Below are 20,554 nucleotides of genomic sequence, written 5' to 3'. Positions count from 1 at the left end.
AAAAGCACAGTGCTTGGTAAATCCAGAATGGTAGGGGATTTCTGTGGTAATTTAGAGGAAATTTAAAATACCATTTAACTATTAAAGAGTAAAACCTACATATTACTTTGCAAAATCACACGCTTCCTGAGCTCTTGTTAACCAGATTGCTCATTGTGGGGAGGGGATTCTCCTTTTTACAGTATGGCTTTTGTGTTAAAAGTGGAACACAGGGCTTGGATTTTACACATTATTTATGACTTTGTAATAGATATCTCCTCTCCACCTGCATTCAGTACTTCTTCTCAACTTCTTCTTTTAAAAAATAAAAAGTGTGTTAAAACTACCACAGGATATGTAAAGTAAAGACTGGTAATTAGGTAATTACGAGGTACTACAGTTTGCTGTAGTTCCTGGAATGTGAAGTCAAGTGGGCCTTAGAAAGCATCACTACGAACAAAGCTAGTGGAGGTGATGGAATTCCAATTGAGCTATTTCAAATCCTGAAAGATGATGCTGTGAAAGTGCTGCACTCAATATGCCAGCAAATTTGGAAAACTCAGCAGTGGCCATAGGACTGGAAAAGGTCAATTTTCATTCCAATTCCAAAGAAAGGCAATGCCAAAAAATGCTCAAACTACTGCACAATTGCACTTATCTCACATGCTAGTAAAGTAATGCTCAAAATTCTCCAACTCTCCAATTCTCCAAAATTCTCCAGTTCTCCAAAATTCTCCAGCCATGAACTTCCAGATGTTCAAGCTGGTTTTAGAAAAGGCAGAGGAACCAGAGATCAAATTGCCAATATCCGCTGGATCATGGAAAAAGCAAGATAGTTCCAGATAAACATCTGTTTCTGCTTTATTGACTATGCCAAAGCCTTTGACTGTGTGGATCACAATAAACTGTGGAGAATTCTGAAAGAGATGGGAATACCAGACCACCCGACTTGCCTCTTGAGAAACCTATATTCAGGTCAGGAAGCAGCAGTTAGAACTGGACATGGAACAACAGACTGGTTCCAAATAGGAAAAGGAGTACATCCAGGCTGTATATTGTCACCCTGCTTATTTAATTTATATGCAGAGTACATCATGAGAAATGCTGGGCTGGAAGAAGCACAAGCTGGAATCAAGATTGCCAGAAGAAATATCAATAACCTCAGATATGCAGATGACACCACCCTTATGGCAGAAAGTGAAGAGGAACTAAAAAGCCTCTTGATGAAAGTGAAAGAGGAGAGTGAAAAAGTTGGCTTAAAGCTCAACTTTCAGAAAACGAAGATCATGGCATCTGGTCCCATTACTTCATGGGAAATAGATGGGGAAACAGTAGAAACAGTGTCAGACTATTTTGGGGGCTCCAAAATCACTGCAGATGGTGACCGCAGCCATGAAATGAAAAGACGCTTACTGCTTGGAAGAAAAGTTATGACCAACCTAGACAGCATATTCAAAAGCAGAGACATTACTTTTCCAACAAAGGTCCTTCTAGTTCAGGCTATGGTTTTTCCAGTGGTCATGTATGGATGTGAGAGTTGGACTGTGAAGAAAGCTGAGCACCGAAGAATTGATGCTTTTGAACTGTGGTGTTGGAGAAGACTCTTGCGAGTCCCTTGGACTGCAAGGAGATCTAACCGGTCCATCCTAAAGGAGATCAGTCCTGGGTGTTCACTGGAAGGACTGATGCTAAAGCTGAAACTTCAGTACTTTGGCCACCTCATGCGAAGGGTTGACTAATTGGGAAAGACTCTGATGCTGGGAGGGATTGGGGGCAGGAGGAGAAGAGGATGACAGAGGATGAGATGGCTGGATGGCATCACTGACTCAATGCACATGAGTTTGGGTGGACTCCGGGAGTTGGTGATGGACAGGGAGGCCTGGTGTGCTGCGATTCATGGGGTCGCAAAGAGTCGGACACGACTGAGTGACTGAACTGAACTGACTGACAGTTTGCTGTGGTAAGGGAGCAGAAAGTGATCACTGTCAAACCTAGCGGGTTTCTAAGAGTTAGTGAAGATTACTGTAGGTAAAGGGATGTTAACAGTGCATGCAGCTGAGGCCAAGGTGTGTGTATGTTGAAAACAAAAGATGTTTGGAGGTGTTAATCCTTTTATAATGTTGCCATTCTTTTGGTGGGTTCCAAGAGTCTTTAGGAGGACTCTTATACCTGCATGCCTTCAACTCTTTGAACTCACCTTCCCAATGTCGATTAGTTACCAACTATTGTTGCTGACACCACCCATACAGGTAATATGGCTTCACGCCAATAATTGACACTTTTTCATATGAAGGCTAGTACCTTGGTGTGTGTGTGTGTGTGTGTACCATTTCTTCCTCTTCTGCTTTAGTCATGCATTAATACAGTAACCAATTTCAGCAAAAGTTTTGAAATTCTAAATACTTAGTGTAAAGTTTACTTCTGGAAAACTATATACTACTATTAAATATAGAGCAACACACATTCACTTGATCTTCACACTGGCTAGATCTTTAAGTCTTTAGGTAAGATAAAATAAAAAATAATGTTCTCCTAATAGGATGTAAAAGGGACTTTAATAAATGTTGTTGGTCAGTCACAAAATCATGTCCAACTCCTTGTGACCCCATGGACTGCAGCCCGCCAGACTCCTCTGTCCATGGGGATCTTCAAGCAAGAATACTGAAGTGGGTTGCCATGTCATTCTCCAGGGGATCTTCCCAACCCAGAGATCGAACCTGAGTCTCCTGCACTGGCAGGCAGATTCTTTACTGGTGAGCCACCAGGGAAGCTCTGAGAGATATTACCTATATTTAAAATAACCCACATGACAATTTCCTGGCTTATTACCAGGTCTCCATCCATGCTACAACATCTCTTTTCCATGATCTGTCTGAATCTTATTTCTTATTCTTTTTTCCAGATTTACCTTAGAGCTTACCTTAGGGTTTTTTTGTTTTTGTTTTCTTGCCAGTCTCAGATCTCCTATTTGCCTGCTGTCAGTCCACTCTAAAAACAAAGTTGCTTTGTTAAGACAAAGGATGCTCCTCCAAGGATGACTTATGTATGCCAGAGCTATCGGAAGTTAGGCAGCAAATGTAGTGTGTGTCTACTGTGATGCCACCAACATACAGTTTTTGTACGTCTCCCTTCACCGAGGCTTATGTAATAGGAATCGGTGTCCCTACCAGCAGAACGGCTGACTTTTACTTTTCTTGTGTACTTGTCTATATCGTGTGCATTTATGATAACTTGTGTGCCTTGTTTTTTGCCAAGACCATAGATATTGGTATGCCATGTGTATTTTTAAAATTAACTCTATTCAAAGCAGAAGCAGGCAGAAGTTGCTCATTTTTGTTTAGGGTAGGCTGTAATGGTAATTATGCCTTTAGATATTCAGTGAAAAGCTGCCCTGCCCTTACTCTAGAAATTTATCATCTTGAGATGGTTTGTTCCCTATGTTTTTGTATTCTTGGTAATGTTTGTATAAGAATTCACACACACACACACACACACATTTTCTCTTTTTCTCTCATATATATTCACACACTTGACCAACAGGCATTCATAAACCAAACATTTAAACCAAAAATATTCTTCCTAATGCTTAAAGCATGTTACACATCCAGAATTTATTACATTCTTATATAATATTCTTACATAATATACTCAATTACACTTATATAAAAAGGCAGATTTTCTGGGTTCCTTTTGTAGTCAAAAGGAATTCAGTGTAAATTTACTAGTTTTTTGGAAACACTGCCTTAGTATCATTGCCAAGAGATTGCTTCCATTTTCCTTTAATTAGAACTTAGCAATTTAGTTTTATATAATATTTAACGTGATTATAATCTTAGACTTGTTCTGGATTTTGACCCTTTACTAAGTAACCTGTTGATAATTTTCTTGTCACTATTGATAGCTTTAGATTATTTCATTTGGGAGTAATAAAACTGTCTCTCTTAAAAAATATAAGTAGATAAGTAGATTTAAAACTTGTTGCTCTGGCCTTTTTCCCGTCCTGGCTACTTCAGATTGTTAAAGTTATGGGATTTACAAAATAACAACTAAGGGAAAATTCAAGACCGCAAGTTTGAAATGTTTGTTTCAGGAAGAGTTATAGATTTGTTCCTTTCTTTGGACCCTGTGGGGTGCTTTCTTTGTATGCTAAGTCCTGTCCAACTTTTGTGATCCCCGCCAGGCTCCTCTGTCCATGGGATTCCCCAGGCAAGAAGTGGGTTGCCAGGAATCAAACTCTCATCTCCTGTATTGGCAGGTGGATTCCTTACCCCTGAGCTGTAGAGCTCATGTTAATCCTGGCCCAGGTGGTCCCAGATGTCACTGGTTAGCTTTCAGGGAGCCTCCTGTAGTCCATCTTCTGGTCCCTTCTTCCCTGATCTACTGGCTGCCTGAAGTGACCATCTCAACCCCCAGAGCGGTTCCATCTCTTCACTGCTTACAGAGGAATATATTTACTCTGCTTAAGTGCTTCTGGTCCTCCGAACCCGTTGTTATGTACGGACTGTTTTTATTGTCCATGAATCATGTTTTACTGCTCCTTTTTATTTCTACCCCTTCTACTTTCCCCTGCCTCTTACCAATAAATCCATTGCCAGCTCCAAATGGATAAAGTAAAATAAATGAGGGTTTAGTTCTTGTGTAATTTTTGCCTCTCTCTTTTTTCTACCAGGCTTATCTAAACCCTATTACTGGTAGTGATTAGGAGAAAAGATAAAGGGTACTCACTCCCAGTTACCTACCCCAGATACAATGAGAAGAAAAAAAAATTCTATATATAAATAAAGTACTAAAAAATAGAACATTTCTAGGAAATCATGGTAACATTTTTTGAGTACTTTCTATTTTGGAAATTTTCTAAGCACTTCATGAAGTGTTTAAAACTCAACAACTCAGGTGAAGTAAGAATTTTTTTTTTTTTTTTTTTGTAGCAAGCAGAACAATGTAATTGGCACCCACCTTATTTCTAGGAAGGTGAATTTAAAAAATATATTTGTTTCCTTTTAGTTAGTATTGGTGATAGAATAAAATACTTCAGGTACATTTCCTTCTCTATGAAATGTCAGAACTTTTGTCTTCTTGGGTCTTCCCCAGATCCATTTGCTACCGAAAGTTTGCTATTACATTGTCAGGCTGCTGTGGAGCATTTTGTATCTGGTGATTTAAACACCTCCCTTCTTTCTGTACCACCCACTCAAGTTCATTCCAGGTGCCCTTAGCAAATGACTCTCAAGGCATTTAAGTGGCCAAAGCTCATTGACCAATGAGGAGAAGTGTGTCATGTATAATAGAGTTACGCAGTTCCTGGATCAGGAGCAAAGTTTGCTTAAGCAAAGCTTTTGTTACCATTAGCCTGTCGCATCCAGATTTCAAGACTGGAAAGGTAGGGGACACCTTATTTGTTGTAATTGGAAGAGAGGAGGAGATGGTTTTGTTTAGTTAAAGTAATTTAGATCAGGTTGAATAAACAAGTGATCCATTTTGTTTTTAATTGAGGGCAAAAAAAATTTAGAAGTTTGTGAGAATTTCAAATGCTGCACAGTTTGCCTTACCAGCAGCAAAACCAAACTTCTTAAGAACATTTAAAAAACAAAAAACAAAACAGTTTGTCTAGCATCTTTTCACTTTATCACACTTGAAACAACTAGGTGGAAAAAAGTCATGTTTTCATAGATTGCTGCTATTTTCATTCTGGGATTAAAAGCAGGAATTTATCAGTAATATCCACATTTGTTTTTCAAAGTCATTTCAGACTCAGTTGTTACAAAAGAATTTTGTGTGATTATTTAAGTGAGATAAGGAAAAATATGAAATTAATAGAATTAGCTCTTGAGAGTTACTACATAAAGGTTACTGATAATGACTGAGAAAAGTTCAGGTGTAAAAAGACTCTCATATCAATCATACTGCTTTTTTCAAGCCAACAGTAAAGTTTATGAAATGGAATTAGTTAAGTGTAGGTTTATATACTTTAAGCACTATATAAGTTAGTTTCACTTTTATTAGAAGGAATAATTTAGTTATATTTTATGTGCTGTTTAGATGTTCTAATATTAAAGAAGCCAGAGATAAAGAATCTTTATTTGCTTTTTCCTACCTGGAAATGGAGTGATCTGGATAGTATTTGAAGCTAATCCTAAAAAGAAAAACCCTTGTCATTATGAATAAAATACGATGAATCAATGTTATAACAAAATGTATACATAAAAACATTTATTACTGGTATTTTTCTTATTCCTTAGCCTACATCTAAAGTTTAGTATCAGAAGGTAAACTTAGGTTCAAAGAAAAGTAAAACTGGTTTCCCAAGATTGCTTTTTCATAGAGCTGACTTAATATGAGTTTGTATTTTATACAGAAATTAGATAATTGTTTAAATATACAACATATGAGAGATTCATTTGATTAAAAATTTTTAAAGTTTTAATGTATAGTCAAAACTCTATTTTTGCCTAATTTATAAAAAATTATTTAACACACATTCTCACTATGTCTAAATGTCCAATAATTTCAGTTATCTCAGATTCTCTTCTTTTTAAAAATTATTTTTATATGCTCCCTTAAAAAAGTTACATCCTGAAATTTTCTACTTTAATTAGATTTTTTTCATAATGCCACTTTATGAGAAGTTTACCCTCCAGATCTCCCTCTTGACTCTTCAGGGCAGGTGGAGATAGATGGAGTACCAGGCACACGGGGTTAACTATTCACAGCAGCCATCTTCTTGGGTACAAGTAAATACTATTTCTCAACTCCAAGCTGAGGTTCAAAGGTTTAGACTTAACTTCACAGATCAGAGGTCAGGCACGAATTGCTGCAATTTGTAGTTCAATTCTGCCGATATGACAGAATTTCACAGCTATGATGATTGCTTTTTCCACTTCTGCACACAGGCCAGGCCGGGCAGTTAACAGCATAATTTGTACAAGTCAGCCCTTGGCACCCAGGTTTAATAAGTAACTAGCTGGTGCCTTAGGTTTCACTGGTACAAGGTGCACATTATAAAAAGGGTCAAATGTCACACACAAGAAATGGAAGGAGTGGGTAGTGAGATTGCAGTAACCACCATTTATGAATCATACATAAAGAATTGGTAATTTGCGTTCATTTTAAAAATAATTTCTGTGATGTTAATGTTACTGTGTTCATTTTCCTTGCTATGAAAAGACAAAAAGACAGATAATTTTGTTAACTGTTAGCGAGAAAAAATAATCTGATTAGAGATTATTAACAGCCATAGACAGTGACATTGCAGGCTCTGATTATGCCTTTCATAGGGTTTCTCGAAAACTTCCCCAAGCATGCCAGTTTTTCAAGAATCTAGGGAACAAGTTGGGTAACCAGGTATTTCTGAGCCCATAATATTTATGAGTGTCTCACATTTTCTACTCTTCAGCTAAAAAGTTATACTCCTGGCTTTATTTCTAACCCAAGCAAGAATATCTTTTACTGTTTGAAGGTGGATATTAAGATTCTTCAGAAAACCCTTAGATGGTGGGCCTTGACAATCCATGGATTTGCCATTCACAGTTTTGACTTCTCATAAATGACTCTAAAACTGCCATATAAATACATAGAGTGATTTGTCATTTCTGTTGTAACAGAAATTTTCATTTTCTACTCCCAAACTGGGGTATAGCAGCAATTGGATTTTTCCATAGAGCACAATAATTAAGAGCACAGACTCAGGTCTCAGACCTCTTGGGTTTCAATCCCAGCTTCATTACTTACAATTAAGGAACCTGAACAAATGAGCAGTCTCCCTCTGTTTAATTCCCTCATGTTCAGGATGAGTATAAACAGAATTTGCTTCATGGAGTTGTAGTAACAATTAAATAAGTGTACATGAAATGCTTAGCACAATGCCTGGCACCTAATAAGCACTCCGTGAATATTTGTTGTAATTAGTACTATTGGGACTGGCCTCCTCTACCCTGCAAATCATCCCAATTTGTTTATTATTTTTTCAATATTTATTTATTTGGCTTCACCAGGTCTTAGTTGCAGCATGTGGTACCTAGTTCCCTGACCAGGGATTGAACCCAGGCCCCCTACATTGGGAGCTCCGAGTCTTAACCACCGGACCACGAGGGAAGTCCATCCCACTTGTTTGGACTTGGTCTTTGCTCGGTTCGTTTCAGGAGAGACATAAGATAAGGTATACTTGGCAAGGTGATCTGGGGATGTTTTAGGTGTATTCTTTTTTAATACCATGAGGAAGTGTGTTTTTAAATTCCTGTTTCAAGTCCAGCATTCTTTTGTATGCTAGTTTTCCCCCAACTGCTTTGCTGTCATATGGCAAAAGGTGTAAAAAAAAACAAAACAAAAAAAGATAAATCCAAATCATCTGGTTTCCTTTGAGAGTTGTTTTCATTCTGCCGTTTGGTAAGAAACATTTGAGTTGAAAAAGAAAAAAAATCCATAAATGATACCTTATCAGTGGGCTAAATTCTATTCCTGATGATATGTGTTTTACTTACTAAAAGTCATGGTTTCCAGAATTGACTTTCCAGGAAAGTCTTAAAAGGTGATTTTTTTTTTCTTTTGGCTATATTTTATTCCTATGGAACAGTAGCATTTGAATGAAAACATGATACTACCGATGACAGTATATCAATTATGTGCTTAGTATTGAAAAGGTAGTAACAGTCCCTCTCACTAATTAAACAGTGAAGCACCTACTGTGTGCTAGGATTGTGTGTGGGACACTGGGATTATAGCTGTGATCAGATCTGGATCCTGCCCTGGTCAAGTCATTTATAATTGACTGGAGAAGACTGCCATTATACCAACTACTGTAAAATTAAACCAAGTAAAATTGCCACTATTCTACTGTTTTTGTCCCCTCAGGGGGCAATTTCATTAGATTCGAGCCAGTGTTATGAGAGGGGCTCCAGAGATGACCTCTGAGGAGTGAAGTGTAAGGATGAGAACAAGCTAGCTAGGCAGGGCATTGGGGAAGATTTAAAGCTCTAGGAGTAGCAAGCGTTGGGGAAAAGTGACACAAGATGAGGCTGGGGAAGGAGCCAAAGTCTTCCTTACATCCCTTACTGAGGACATTGACTTTCTTCTAAGGGTAGTGGAAGAGAGGGTAGAGATTCAAGCAGGAGGGTGACATGATCAAATTGTGTGGGTTTTAATTAGTCATTAATTTTCTGCTGCTCTGGATCTGGTTGCTGCGCACAGGCTTCTTTTCTAGTTGCGGAGAGCAGGGGCTATTCTCCAGTCGCGGTGCGCGGACTTCTCGTTGCAGTGGCTTCTCTTGTAGAGCGTGGGCCCTGGGTGCAAGACCTCCAGTTAGTTGCGGTGCTCGGGCTCAGTTGCCCCAAGCCGGGTGGGGTCTTCCCAGACCAGGGATTGAACCCATGTCTCCGTCATTGGCAGCTGGATTCTTAACCACTGGACCACCAGGGAAGTCCAAATTGTGTGTTTTTAAAAGGTCACTTTGCCTGTCTTGAGAGCCAGATTGATTGCAGCAGGTAAGAGTGGATGGGATGAAGTCAGCTGGGAGGCTGTGCAGCTGTCCAGGCAGGAGCTGATGGTTGGCAAGATGCTTTCAAAATGTAGTGTCTCATGTTATCCTCGTAATGACTCTCACCTGTGGCATTAATATCAGCTTCAGTGTGCTGGTGAGGATGCTAAGGCCAGAAAGCTAAGTGGCGTGCCTGCAGAGGGTCTCAGGCTGCTGCTGGCAGAGCTCGAACCAGCACTCTGTTACCAGACTCTTGCTCCGGTAGTCTCCTGGTAGCTTTAGTGAAAAGTGAAAGTGAAAGTCGCTCAGTCCTGTCTGACTCTTCGCGACCCCATGGACTATACAATCCATGGAATTCTCTAGGCCAGAATACTGGAGTGGGTAGCTGTTCCCTTCAGACTCGTATACTATTGTCCTGGGGTGTGGACAGTTGATTTATGTTTAGAACCAGTTTGTTTTTAAGAAACAGAATTCTCATCCTTGGTGGAGGACTGGGGTTGAGAAAGTTATTTTTAGCCTCAGTTTATGCTTGAGAGTTGAAAGAAGCAGAATGTGACATGGAACTTGATATTAGACTGGAGCTTCCTTTTGGAAAAAAGACAGTTATTAATTTCACATATTTATTTATACCTTGCCTCATTCCAAAAATAGATTTGAACAGCTTTCAAAAATACATATGGCAGACAAAATAGAGAGGGAGGAAATCAGGGCAGGCAAATGAAGATGACGCCATAGGTGTCGTAAGCCCAACAGAAGGTTGCCCTCGGATCCTACCAACTCTCTGTAACCGTATGGACCATAGCCCGCCAGACTCCCCTGTCCATGGGATTCTCCAGGCAAGAACACTGGAGTGGGTTGCCGTGCCCTCCTCCAGGGGGTCTTCCCGAACCAGGGAACGAACCCACGCCTCTTGGTCTCCTGCATCGGCAGGTGGGTTATTTACCACCAGGGCCACCCAAGAAGCCTATAATGGACACTATCTGTAGCTTTTTCACGGAACAAGGAGTGAAGGGTTGGAGTGAATGCATTAACCCAGTTTCTGTCTGGAAACTATTTTGTTTCTCTATGAACTTCCCCACAAATCTTACGTGACCTTCAGTAAGACAGTTTACTCCATAGTAAAAGGGAGGATTTATACTAGAGATGGACTTCTTAAATGGGGTGCCCCAGGACACCCAATATTGTGTCAGGATGAGTGTGGAGTGAAAGGAAAAAAAGTGGCCTGTGGGTTTTGCTTGAAGATTTTCATGATAAAATAGTATTAAAATATTTATGAAATGACTTGTGTTTGGAGTCATTCTGGAAAATCAGGTTTTTCGGTAAATAAATAGTCCTAAGTATTTTTCCCCCCGGGAAATTTTCTGTTACTTAAATTGCCATGAGAGGCACTTCAGTAATCCTTTCCATCATTAAGACTCAGCACAAAACTATGTAAAACCTATAATTTCATTTATATATTAATAATTTGCTTCCACTTCATAGAGTTTACATCTCCATTACCATGACATTATTTTTCAAAGGGAAACATTTGCCATTATAGAGAGAAAGCTTACAATTTTGCACCAATATTATGTGCCAGGAATAGGGTTTTATAAGTATTTTCTCTGTTCTCCATACAGTCACACAAGAAATTAGCTCCACTTTATGGATATGGAGAGTGAGGCCCAGAAAAGTTTAGCAAGTTTGTCAGGATTCACTTAAATAGTAAATGAATAGTGCAGGAGTTTACATTTTATTCTGTTGTCTTGACAGGGCAGAATTAATTTCAGGACACACCTTGTAATTTCCACATTTATTGTTCTTTATCAAACACTGTGATGGTGATCAGTAGGTATTATCTAGGTTGCCGCATTTAAGAAAGGTGAGGGTTATATGCTTTGAGATGTACAGAGTTTAACAGCAATTATTCTATGATTTATTTGAGGGTGTGGCTTTATTTTTAGTAGATCATTAATAATTAGGATTAAAGCCAGTTCATGGCTTAGTTTTATTGCTTGTGTTGCTATAATGTTATGGATGCCATTGAATGCCTTGCCAGTCACTGCAATGTAAAGATAGTTATGGTGGAATAATTTTGGAGCTGTAACTGACTATGTACGTACATGTTAAGTCATTTCAGTCGTATCCAACTCTTTGTGACCCCATGGACTGTAGCACGCCAGGCTCCTCTATCCATGGATTCTTCAGGCAAGAATACTGGAGTGGGTTGCCATGCCTTCCTCCAGGGGATCTTCCCAATCTAGGGATTGAACCCATGTCTCTTATGTCTCCTGCATTGGCAGGTGGGTTCTTCGCCACCCGGGAAGCCTGTAACTGACTTAAAAGGCTGTTTCATTGGCAGGTTCTAAATTGTGCTCTGTGGTTCTAAAGAACCTATGGTGTTCCCACACAGCCTGCATGGACGATGGAGCAGAATGGGTGGAGATGTTTCCCCATATCCCCTACTTCAGCTTAGCCAGCTCCTATTTTATCAGTTTGTTTCTGTATCTAGGTAAATTTTTGGTGAAAGAAAGGATGCTACACCTTAAAAAAAAAAAAAGAAGCGAAACAAATATTAAAAAACCAGTTTGAAAACTACTGGTGATCCAACTCTTTTATTTTTCTTCAGGGGAGCAAACTTTAGCTCAGCCAGGTAAAACGATTTGCCTAAGAACATAGAACAAAGCACGGCAGAGCTAGAATTAAAATCCCAGTCTTCTAGGTCCTCCAAGTCTGGCGCTGCAGCCACTGCACCATACTGGATTGTAGCAGTCATCCTGGTCTTCAGATGGCTTCATGAGGGCCCTCGTAGTTAGGTGAGAATATTCCTGAAGTTTGGCAGATTATATTAATATTTCCAGGTGTGAAATAAAGGTAAAAGTTTTGTGCTCAGGATATATATTTTTCACATACCCTTTTAAAATACCTTTCTCTTGAACTTAAGTTTCTTTTGAATGCTTTCTATATTATGACTTTCAAGATTATCCTAGGACTCTAAATCCTATTTTTTACAGTACTCCATGCAAACATCCTCCAAAGTGTCTTACACATTTTAGGGCAGAATAACAAGTTTCTTTTATACCAGCTCTGATCAGTTGGTGACGGTTGGCCAAAGGGCTTGTTTCACTGGTTTTTGAGACCCTCTGGATCTAGCAGGAAAGAATGTGATGATCCATAGTGATGTGTGACATAAGCCCCCAAATGGGGATGGAGGAGTCCATGAGCTAGATAGTGTCATCTCTTTAAAGGGGTACCACCTCTTCTTCTTATGGATTTATAAGCATAAAATATAAGCTACATCTGTATTCATTCCTAAACGCTGTGTTGTTCATCTTGGAGTTGGGGTGGGGAGGCAGGGTTCTAAATAAGACAGAAGGGAAAATACAACAAAGGGAAGAAATTGGTCATTTTCTTATGGCTGTTGCCTGTTTCTTCAAGGACAGGAGGAGGAATAAAAGGTTGCGTTTCTTGATCTGAAGAGAATATGATAATTAGAGTAATAGTAGCTTAGGTTTTTGAAGAAAATGGCCCCAAATTCATAATGCATGTATGAAAATTTTATTGAAATAGAAAACATTCCTAGCAGGTTGTTTTTTTTTTTTTTTTAACTCCTTAGGATTTGTCTCACGGGGCACTCCAAAAACTGAACTGAGAAATCCCAAGAAAGCTGCCTGAATCTTCCTGTATTCTTATTCTACATCGTGTAGAGGATCAGACAAATCGAATTGGTGGCTTTTGGTAAGTACACCTTGCCAAAGTTTGATAAGTTTTCATTCTTATCAACCAGTACATCTGCTGTATAGAGTATGTACCAGATGTATGTTTATTGACATTAGTACATATGACATGATAAGTCATTTGGTAAGTCATTTCGAACCAACAATATAAATCCTTATTTCCTTGCTCAGTTTACATCTTTGAGGCCCAAGACGAGACGCTCCTGCTGCTGCTATGTGAGCATCTTAGGAATTAAGGGAAATTGTTTACTGCTTCTATATCTTGTCTCCCTCACCCTCCCCAACCACCCCCAAATGAGTTCAAGCGACTTCACTCAGAGTTGTCTTTTGAAATTTTTTTTTGCAAGGAAGGTCCTTTGTAAAAGGTAGAGAGCTACTGATATGTCCTTGAACAATCTGTATGCCTCCTCTGATTTCTGTTTCCTCACCTGTCATATAAGGTAGAAATAACTATGTTAAACTCTCCAAATCATGGTAATCCTGTGAACTGTAATATATATAAATGCACTTTGACAACTATATAATTCTCCATAGACAGAAGGTATTATTCTGTGGGTGCTAATCCTAGGTATGCTATGGCAGGGATAGGGGACATAGAAGAAAGAGGTTACTTGCATCAGCCTCACCCCGAGTCTTGGATGGCCAGCCCTCCCAGCCGTAACCACAGCCCTCACTTAGCTCTGAGAGGTAGAGACAGCAGATCCCTGTATGTTAGGGAGGAGCTACTGTGACACTGGTTGCCCGACTGTCTCCCTCCCTCCCCCTACCCCCAGCCCACCTGCCTCACCACGTCCGTTTTCATATCCTCTAGGCTGGGTTCTGAACATGCAGGGACAACAGAGAGCTAAAATTGTTTCTAATTAAATATTTTTTTCTTTTTATCAGAGCATATTCATTAAAGGAAACTTGGAAATTAAAGAATAATATAAAATTACAATCTGAAAATCCAAAGATAACCACAGTTAACACGGTAGTATATTCCTTTTTCGTTTTTAAAAATTGTTGTTGCTTAGTCACTAAGCCATATCTGTAGTCTGCTGGACTCCTCTGTCCATGGGATTTACCAGGCAAGAATACTGGAATGGGTTGCCATTTCCTTCTCCAGGGGATCTTCCTGACTCAGGGATGGAACCCTCATCTCCTGCATTGGCAGGCGGATTCTTTACCACCTAGCCACTTGGGAAGCCCTTTAAAAATTTTTCATATATATTCTAAAATATAATTTAACAAAATAGTTAAATTTAACATAGTTGAGAACATGAAATAAATATTCTAGCCTACAACTATGCTGTAATTTTTAAGCCATTTTCATATTTTTGAAGGTTTGTTACATCATATATAAATACATACTATTATGTTCATTACATTGTGCTATGAATACCACAGTAGTGAACATACCTGACCATCAATTTTACCCATGTCTCTGATTATTTTCTTGGGTTAAATTTCTATAAATGGAATTAATGAGAATGAACTTTTTTTGGAGGATGAACTGTTAATTTAATGACTACTGTAATTGAGGTTGTGAAACTATCCTCCAGGAATGTACTAAAGTATACTTGCCATCCCCACCCCCAAACATGACATATGACAGTGTTCATAGGTACACATACATATGACCACTGTACATGTGTACAGATTGCATTCTTTCACATTAAGATTTAAAATCATAAATGAATCTAAGAAGGTCAGGAAATGTAAGCCTGTCCCCTCCCCTGGCCCAGCCCAGCCCTAACACACACCAGACCTCTGAAGTAGACAGTATCATCCAGCTGATGCCGTGTCCACCTCAATGCCTCTGACCTGCTCATGGGGGAATGCACCCGTGAGGCTTGCAGTCACTCACTTGGCATCTATGCCACCACTTGTGTTCATCTCTGTTCCACCTGCTTCCAGGGAACAAAGGTCTTTTCATTGTCTACAAGAAGCTAATTCAGTTGGTGAGTCCAGACAAACAACAAACAAAAATACTTAAACTTGGATGGGTCACAACTTATCAAGACCTGTTTCTTCCTTTTTAAAGTGAGAGGTTCAATTTGTCTATATCTAAAGAGTGTCTGCTTGGGTTTGATCCCTGTGTGGGGAAGATCCCCTGGAGAAGTAAATGGCAACCCACTCCAGTATTCTTGCCTGGGAAATCCCATGGACAGAGGAGCCTGGCGGGCTACAGTCCATGGGGTCGCAAAGAGTCGACATGACTGAGCACGCACGCACATACAAAGAATGAGGTAGTTTTTAGTAAAAATATGTTAGTACACAGGTAGTGAAAACAACAATAAAGGTATCTAAACTTAACTGTGAGCAACATGATGTGTTGTTTAACTTCCATTTTCTGGAAATGCAGCAGTTCTGTAGGAGAAAAAAGTTTCCCTGCATCAAGTATTAGGAAAAAATTTCAAGTTAATCATATTTTTATTTACTTAGTTTTATTATTGTTACTTTTTTAACCATATCACATGGCATGTGGGATCTTAGTTTCCCCACCAGAAATCAAACCCTCACCCCTTGCATTGGAAGTGTTAACCACTGAACTGCCAGAGGAGTCGCAAGTTAATCTTATTTTTAAATATAAAAGTAAAGTAATAGGAAAATCCTTCAAGATAGCCTCTATGGTTTCTTTTAACTCTAACATCTTTATTTTATAAGTAATAGATAATATAGCAAAGGCCAAGGACCTTTGCCTTTCCCATCCCCAAACATTACATATGACAATGTTCATACCACCACACACATGGACAGATTGCATTCTTTCACATTAAGATTTAAAATCATAGATATATCTCAAAAGAATGGTCAGTGGCCTTCACAGAGATTTGTAGAGGTGGCACTACTGGTGAAAAACCCACCTGCCAATACAGAAGACATAAGAGACCCAGGTTCAGTTCCTGGGTCAGGAAAATCCCCTGGAGGAGGGCTTGGCAACCCACTCCAGTGTTCTTGCCTGGAGAATCCCATGGACAGAGGAGCCTGGCGGGCTACAGTCCATAGGGTCACAAAGAGTTAGGCATGACTGAAGCAACTAGCATACATTCACACGACTAGAATTTTAAAGTGATAGTTTCCACAGACTGGTTCTGTCTAATCAGCATCCTCACCAATTGCCACCCATCTCAACAAAGATACACTGAAAGTCTATACTAATACTGTTCATAAATTTAATCAGATTCTCAAACAATGGACGACATCCAACAGGTTTAAGGAGTAAATAAGCTCATGAATATTTAGTTATGCTTTGCCATTACCACTTACACCTACCAGAAATGTTAAAATGGTTTGACTCAACTACTGAGCAATGTCAGGAAGACTGGAGCAAACTTTGGAAGAAAGTATGCCACTGGCCATTGAGCCCTCTCTTTGGAGTAGACTATCCCTTCCATTTTAACACACAGTAGATAGAAATATTTGCTGGCTTCCTTTCTACTAGGATTTTGTGTCACCCTGTAGTATCGGTTTGTCCTGTACTTACAAAAAAAATCACACACATGTTGGAGCAGCTCCCCATATCTAAAAGCATGAAGGAATTTTAGTAGTACCTCAGACTAACTCTAGTCTTAGAACAAGGACACTTTTAGACTAGATTTCACACACTTGAAAAGTCTCAGTTGATAAGCCAATACATTGATCAGTTTTCTCTCTTTGCCATTTGAATCATAAACATGAAGAAAAAGCTGCATAATCTAGACATCATTTTTTCTAATAATTTTCCCATCTTCTCTTAAAGACCTGCATCCCTTCCTCCTTTTTATTCCACGTACTAACTCTGCTGGTTTTCCACGACTCTTTTTTTTTTTTTTTCTTTTTACTGTGGCCAAATATCCATGACATAAAGTTTACCACTGTAATCATTTTTAGCTGTACAGTTCAGGGACATTAAATGCATTTCCGTTGTTGTGCAAATATCACATCATCTATCTATCTCCGGAGCTATCTCATTTTCCTGTCCTAAAACTTTGTACCTATTGAACAATAACACTCCATTACTCCCTCTCCCCAGCTCCTGGCAACCATTCTATTTTCTGTCTTCATAAATTTGACTACTCCAGGTCGTCTCATATATAAGAGGAATTATACAACATTTATCCTTTGGATCTAGTATGTTTCACTTAGTGTGAAGTTTTTATGGTTCATCCACATTGTAGTATGTTTCAGAATTTCCTTCCCTTTTAAGGCTGAATAATACTCTATTTTGTATATGTGCCACATTTTGTTTATCCGTTCATGCACTGATGAACATATGAGATAATTCCACCTTTGAGTATGTGAATAAAACTGCTATGATCATGGGTGTACTAATATCTGTTTGAATCCCTATTTTCAATTCTTTTGGAACTAGTCCCACCAGCTCAGTGGTGGAACTAGTAGATCATGTGATAGAGTTTTTGAGGAACTTTTCCATAGCAGCTGTACCATTTTGTATTCTTACCAGCAATGCACGAGAGTTCTAATTTCTCCACATTCCTGTCAACTCTTATTTCTTTTTTGTTTTGTCTTAAATAATAGACATCTTTATAAGTATGAAGTGGTATGTTATTGTAGCTATATGTTACTGTGGTTTTGATTTGCATGTTCCTAATGGTTAGTGATGTTGAGCACCTTATGCTTGCTAGCTATTTGTGTATCATCTTTGGTGAATCACCTGTTTATTCCTTCGCCTATTTTTAAGTTGGTTGGTTTGCTTTGTTAGTGTTGCATTTTAGGAGTTCTTTATGTACATGGACTATTAATTCCCTAATATTTTCAGAAATTATTTTCTCCTATTCCATGGGTTGCCTTTTCAGTCTGCTGATAGTATGCTTTGGTTCACAAAAGTTTTCAATTTGCTATAGCCCAGTCTACCCTTTTTTTTTTTTTTTTTTGCCTGTGTTTTTAGTGTCATGTCTGAGAAGTCAATGGCAAATCCAGTGTGATAAAGCATTTCCTCCATATTTTCTTCTAAGAGTTTTATCATTTTAGCTTTTTACATTTAGATCTCTGACCCATTGTGAGTCAGTTTTTATATATGGTTTATGGTAAGAGTCAGAGTTCGTCAGGGTTCTTCGAACAGGTACTTTTCAATACCACCATGTCTCACTGATGACATGTGGCATTTAAGCTACTGACACACATATTCCCGCGTATGCTCATCCTCACTCACTTTGCCTTCCAGTCTAGGCTTCGGTAGTTTCCCAATAGACAAGTGAGAGAAAGCTGAAGTGGTTAGAAAACTAACAGCTCAGCTGGCTTACCTCCCGTAACTAGGATACAGCGGTGAGAGGAGTGAGGCAGTGGCCAGGATCAGCAGGCATTTTGATGTAAACATGCTTGATGAAATCCCCAACAAAAGAACAGCAGAAGTAGGTAGCGTTTTAGGGTAAGAAGGAAAATGGGAGCGTGTGTTATGTGTGTGCATGTGTGTGTTATGTACACATATATGGCAGCAGAGGGAAAGAATGAGGTCACGCCACACTAGATACTGGATGTGGCTGTGAGCTGTAGGCTACAGCAAATTTTTATTCACGTTCATACAAAAATAAATTTCTCTCTGTGCTGCTTTAGAAAAATCAAACTAGATTAACCATGGTTTTGTGGGCCAAGTGTGTTTTCCAAACAATCATCCTAGTTCTATTTTACAGTGGACAGAACCTAAAAGTGCTTACAGTGTAAAATGTGAAGGTCTGCTTAGCCTTCACTTGCAGAATATTGAGAAGTAAGAAGAAACTACCAGGCCATGTAAAAGCTGCCTCACCCAGTATCACCAGGACCAAAGGTCTTCGCTGGGCGGGCTGCTCTGATGGGCTTGGAGATAACAGCACCCCACTCACATAACTCATAGTTGCAGGGTTCTACAGATGATTTGGGCTTCCCCCAGGTGGCTCAGTGGGTAAAGAATCTGCCTGCAATGCAGGAGATGAGGGTTCAGTTCTCGGGTCAGGAGATTCCCTGGAGGGAGGGCATGGAAACCCATTCCTGTCTTCTTCCTGGGAGAATCCCATGGACAGGGGAACCTGGTGGACTACAGTCCATAGGGTTGCAAAGAGTCAGACACGACTGAAGCGACTGAACACACATGTGCACACACACATGAATTAGAAACTCTGCATCAGAACCCAGGACTGGCAATTGGGCATCCAAATCTCAAATAAATTAGTGTTAAATCTACTAAGGCTGACTTCAGGACCTATGAGAAACACACTGACCCAGTCTGTCCCCTCTTATTTTTCATGGCGACTGGTTTACAGAGATAAACTGTTTGCTGTAGGTCCTCATCTTCTCTATGCCATAAAAGGCAATTTGGAGAAAAAAGAAATAACTAAGCCTATTAAATTTTCTGGTTTGACTAAGCCACGCTTTCTAAAAACAGTTTGCAAGACTGATATAGTATATATCCCCTGAAACATTAAAGTCATTTCACACTTTATTAACTCAGAGAATATCCAGTCTTTTCCTCTGAGACTGGGAATAAATGACTAGCTTAAATCAGAGACGTTTTTGCTGGTATGCTAGTTTTTCAATTGAAATATTAACTCCGAGTGCACACAAGGAAAGTACAGACTGTGTGAGGCGTGAGCAGCAATTATGTCTCAAACAACAGTCCCAGAAGTTTATTATACCTGAAATATCATAAACTTCCTGACACTTGACCATTTCATTCTAAACACCCTAAGTTCAGGAAAACTCTGGATATAGGTTTCTACACGTTTCCTTTCTTAAATTTCAGTCTGTATTTCATGGGTTTAACTAATATAGTTTTGATTTCTGTGTAGCATTTATAGTCTTTGTAACTTTTATGTAAATTTCCAACTAACTTTAACTGCCTAGTTAAATTATAGACACTGGGAAAACTGGTTCTTCTCCATCCGCCCCCAACTTTCCCTTCTTCTAAAAGTATCTTTCCTCAGAATAGAACAACTTCCCTCTCCTCCCCCAAACCTGCAAATTCTACCTTGGAAAAAAAATTAGACATTTAGCATTTCAATAATTCATAAATGACAAACTCTTCTCCTTTCCGTAGTTTAAAACCGTATGTTGCCACATTTTGTTCAAATGGTAAATTCTCAGTAAAAAGGTGTGTGTGTGTGTGTGTGTGTTATTTAAATAAGGATTAAAGCAAACAGCTGCTAATCAGACAGTAGCATCACTCTAGTCCTATATGATCACCTGGAGTACTTATTAACCGTGTATTTACATTTGAAAACCAGGAATATAAAGTGACAATTTAAGATGAGAAAGAGAAAAAAATAATTACGAAAAAGAAAAGATGAAAGAAATAAGAATAAACAGGAAAAATGGCAGTAGTGCTTTTTTTTTTTTCCCTCCCCAAAGAGACCAGAGATTCAGTGCTGCTGCCGCATTTCTTACCCCCTGAACAAGAGGCTGTGCTTGCCTGCGTGGCAAGATAAGTGACTCTAGT

The 20,554-nt window shown here is 39.1% G+C and overlaps 1 protein-coding gene across 25 annotated transcripts in view; it reads left to right on the top strand.

Annotated features, from left to right (window-relative positions):
• Window positions 1–20,554, top strand: part of RBM47 (RNA binding motif protein 47) — a 169,718-nt gene that overhangs the window by 121,750 nt on the left and 27,414 nt on the right. For 23 of the 25 annotated variants that reach the window (XM_069593961.1, XM_069593947.1, XM_069593954.1 and 20 more), the window contains one exon: window positions 13,044–13,165. The gene's annotated coding sequence lies outside the window, so the exon portion shown is untranslated. Of the gene's footprint in view, window positions 1–5,241; window positions 5,360–13,043; window positions 13,166–20,554 lie in introns of those variants that run through there. The other 2 variants (XM_069593955.1, XM_069593968.1) reach the window with 2 other exon arrangements.

The sequence above is a fragment of the Ovis canadensis genome, chromosome 6 (genome assembly GCF_042477335.2).
Source record: "Ovis canadensis isolate MfBH-ARS-UI-01 breed Bighorn chromosome 6, ARS-UI_OviCan_v2, whole genome shotgun sequence".
Classification (NCBI taxonomy): Eukaryota; Metazoa; Chordata; class Mammalia; order Artiodactyla; family Bovidae; genus Ovis; species Ovis canadensis.
This window is presented reverse-complemented; position numbering and strand designations above follow the sequence as displayed.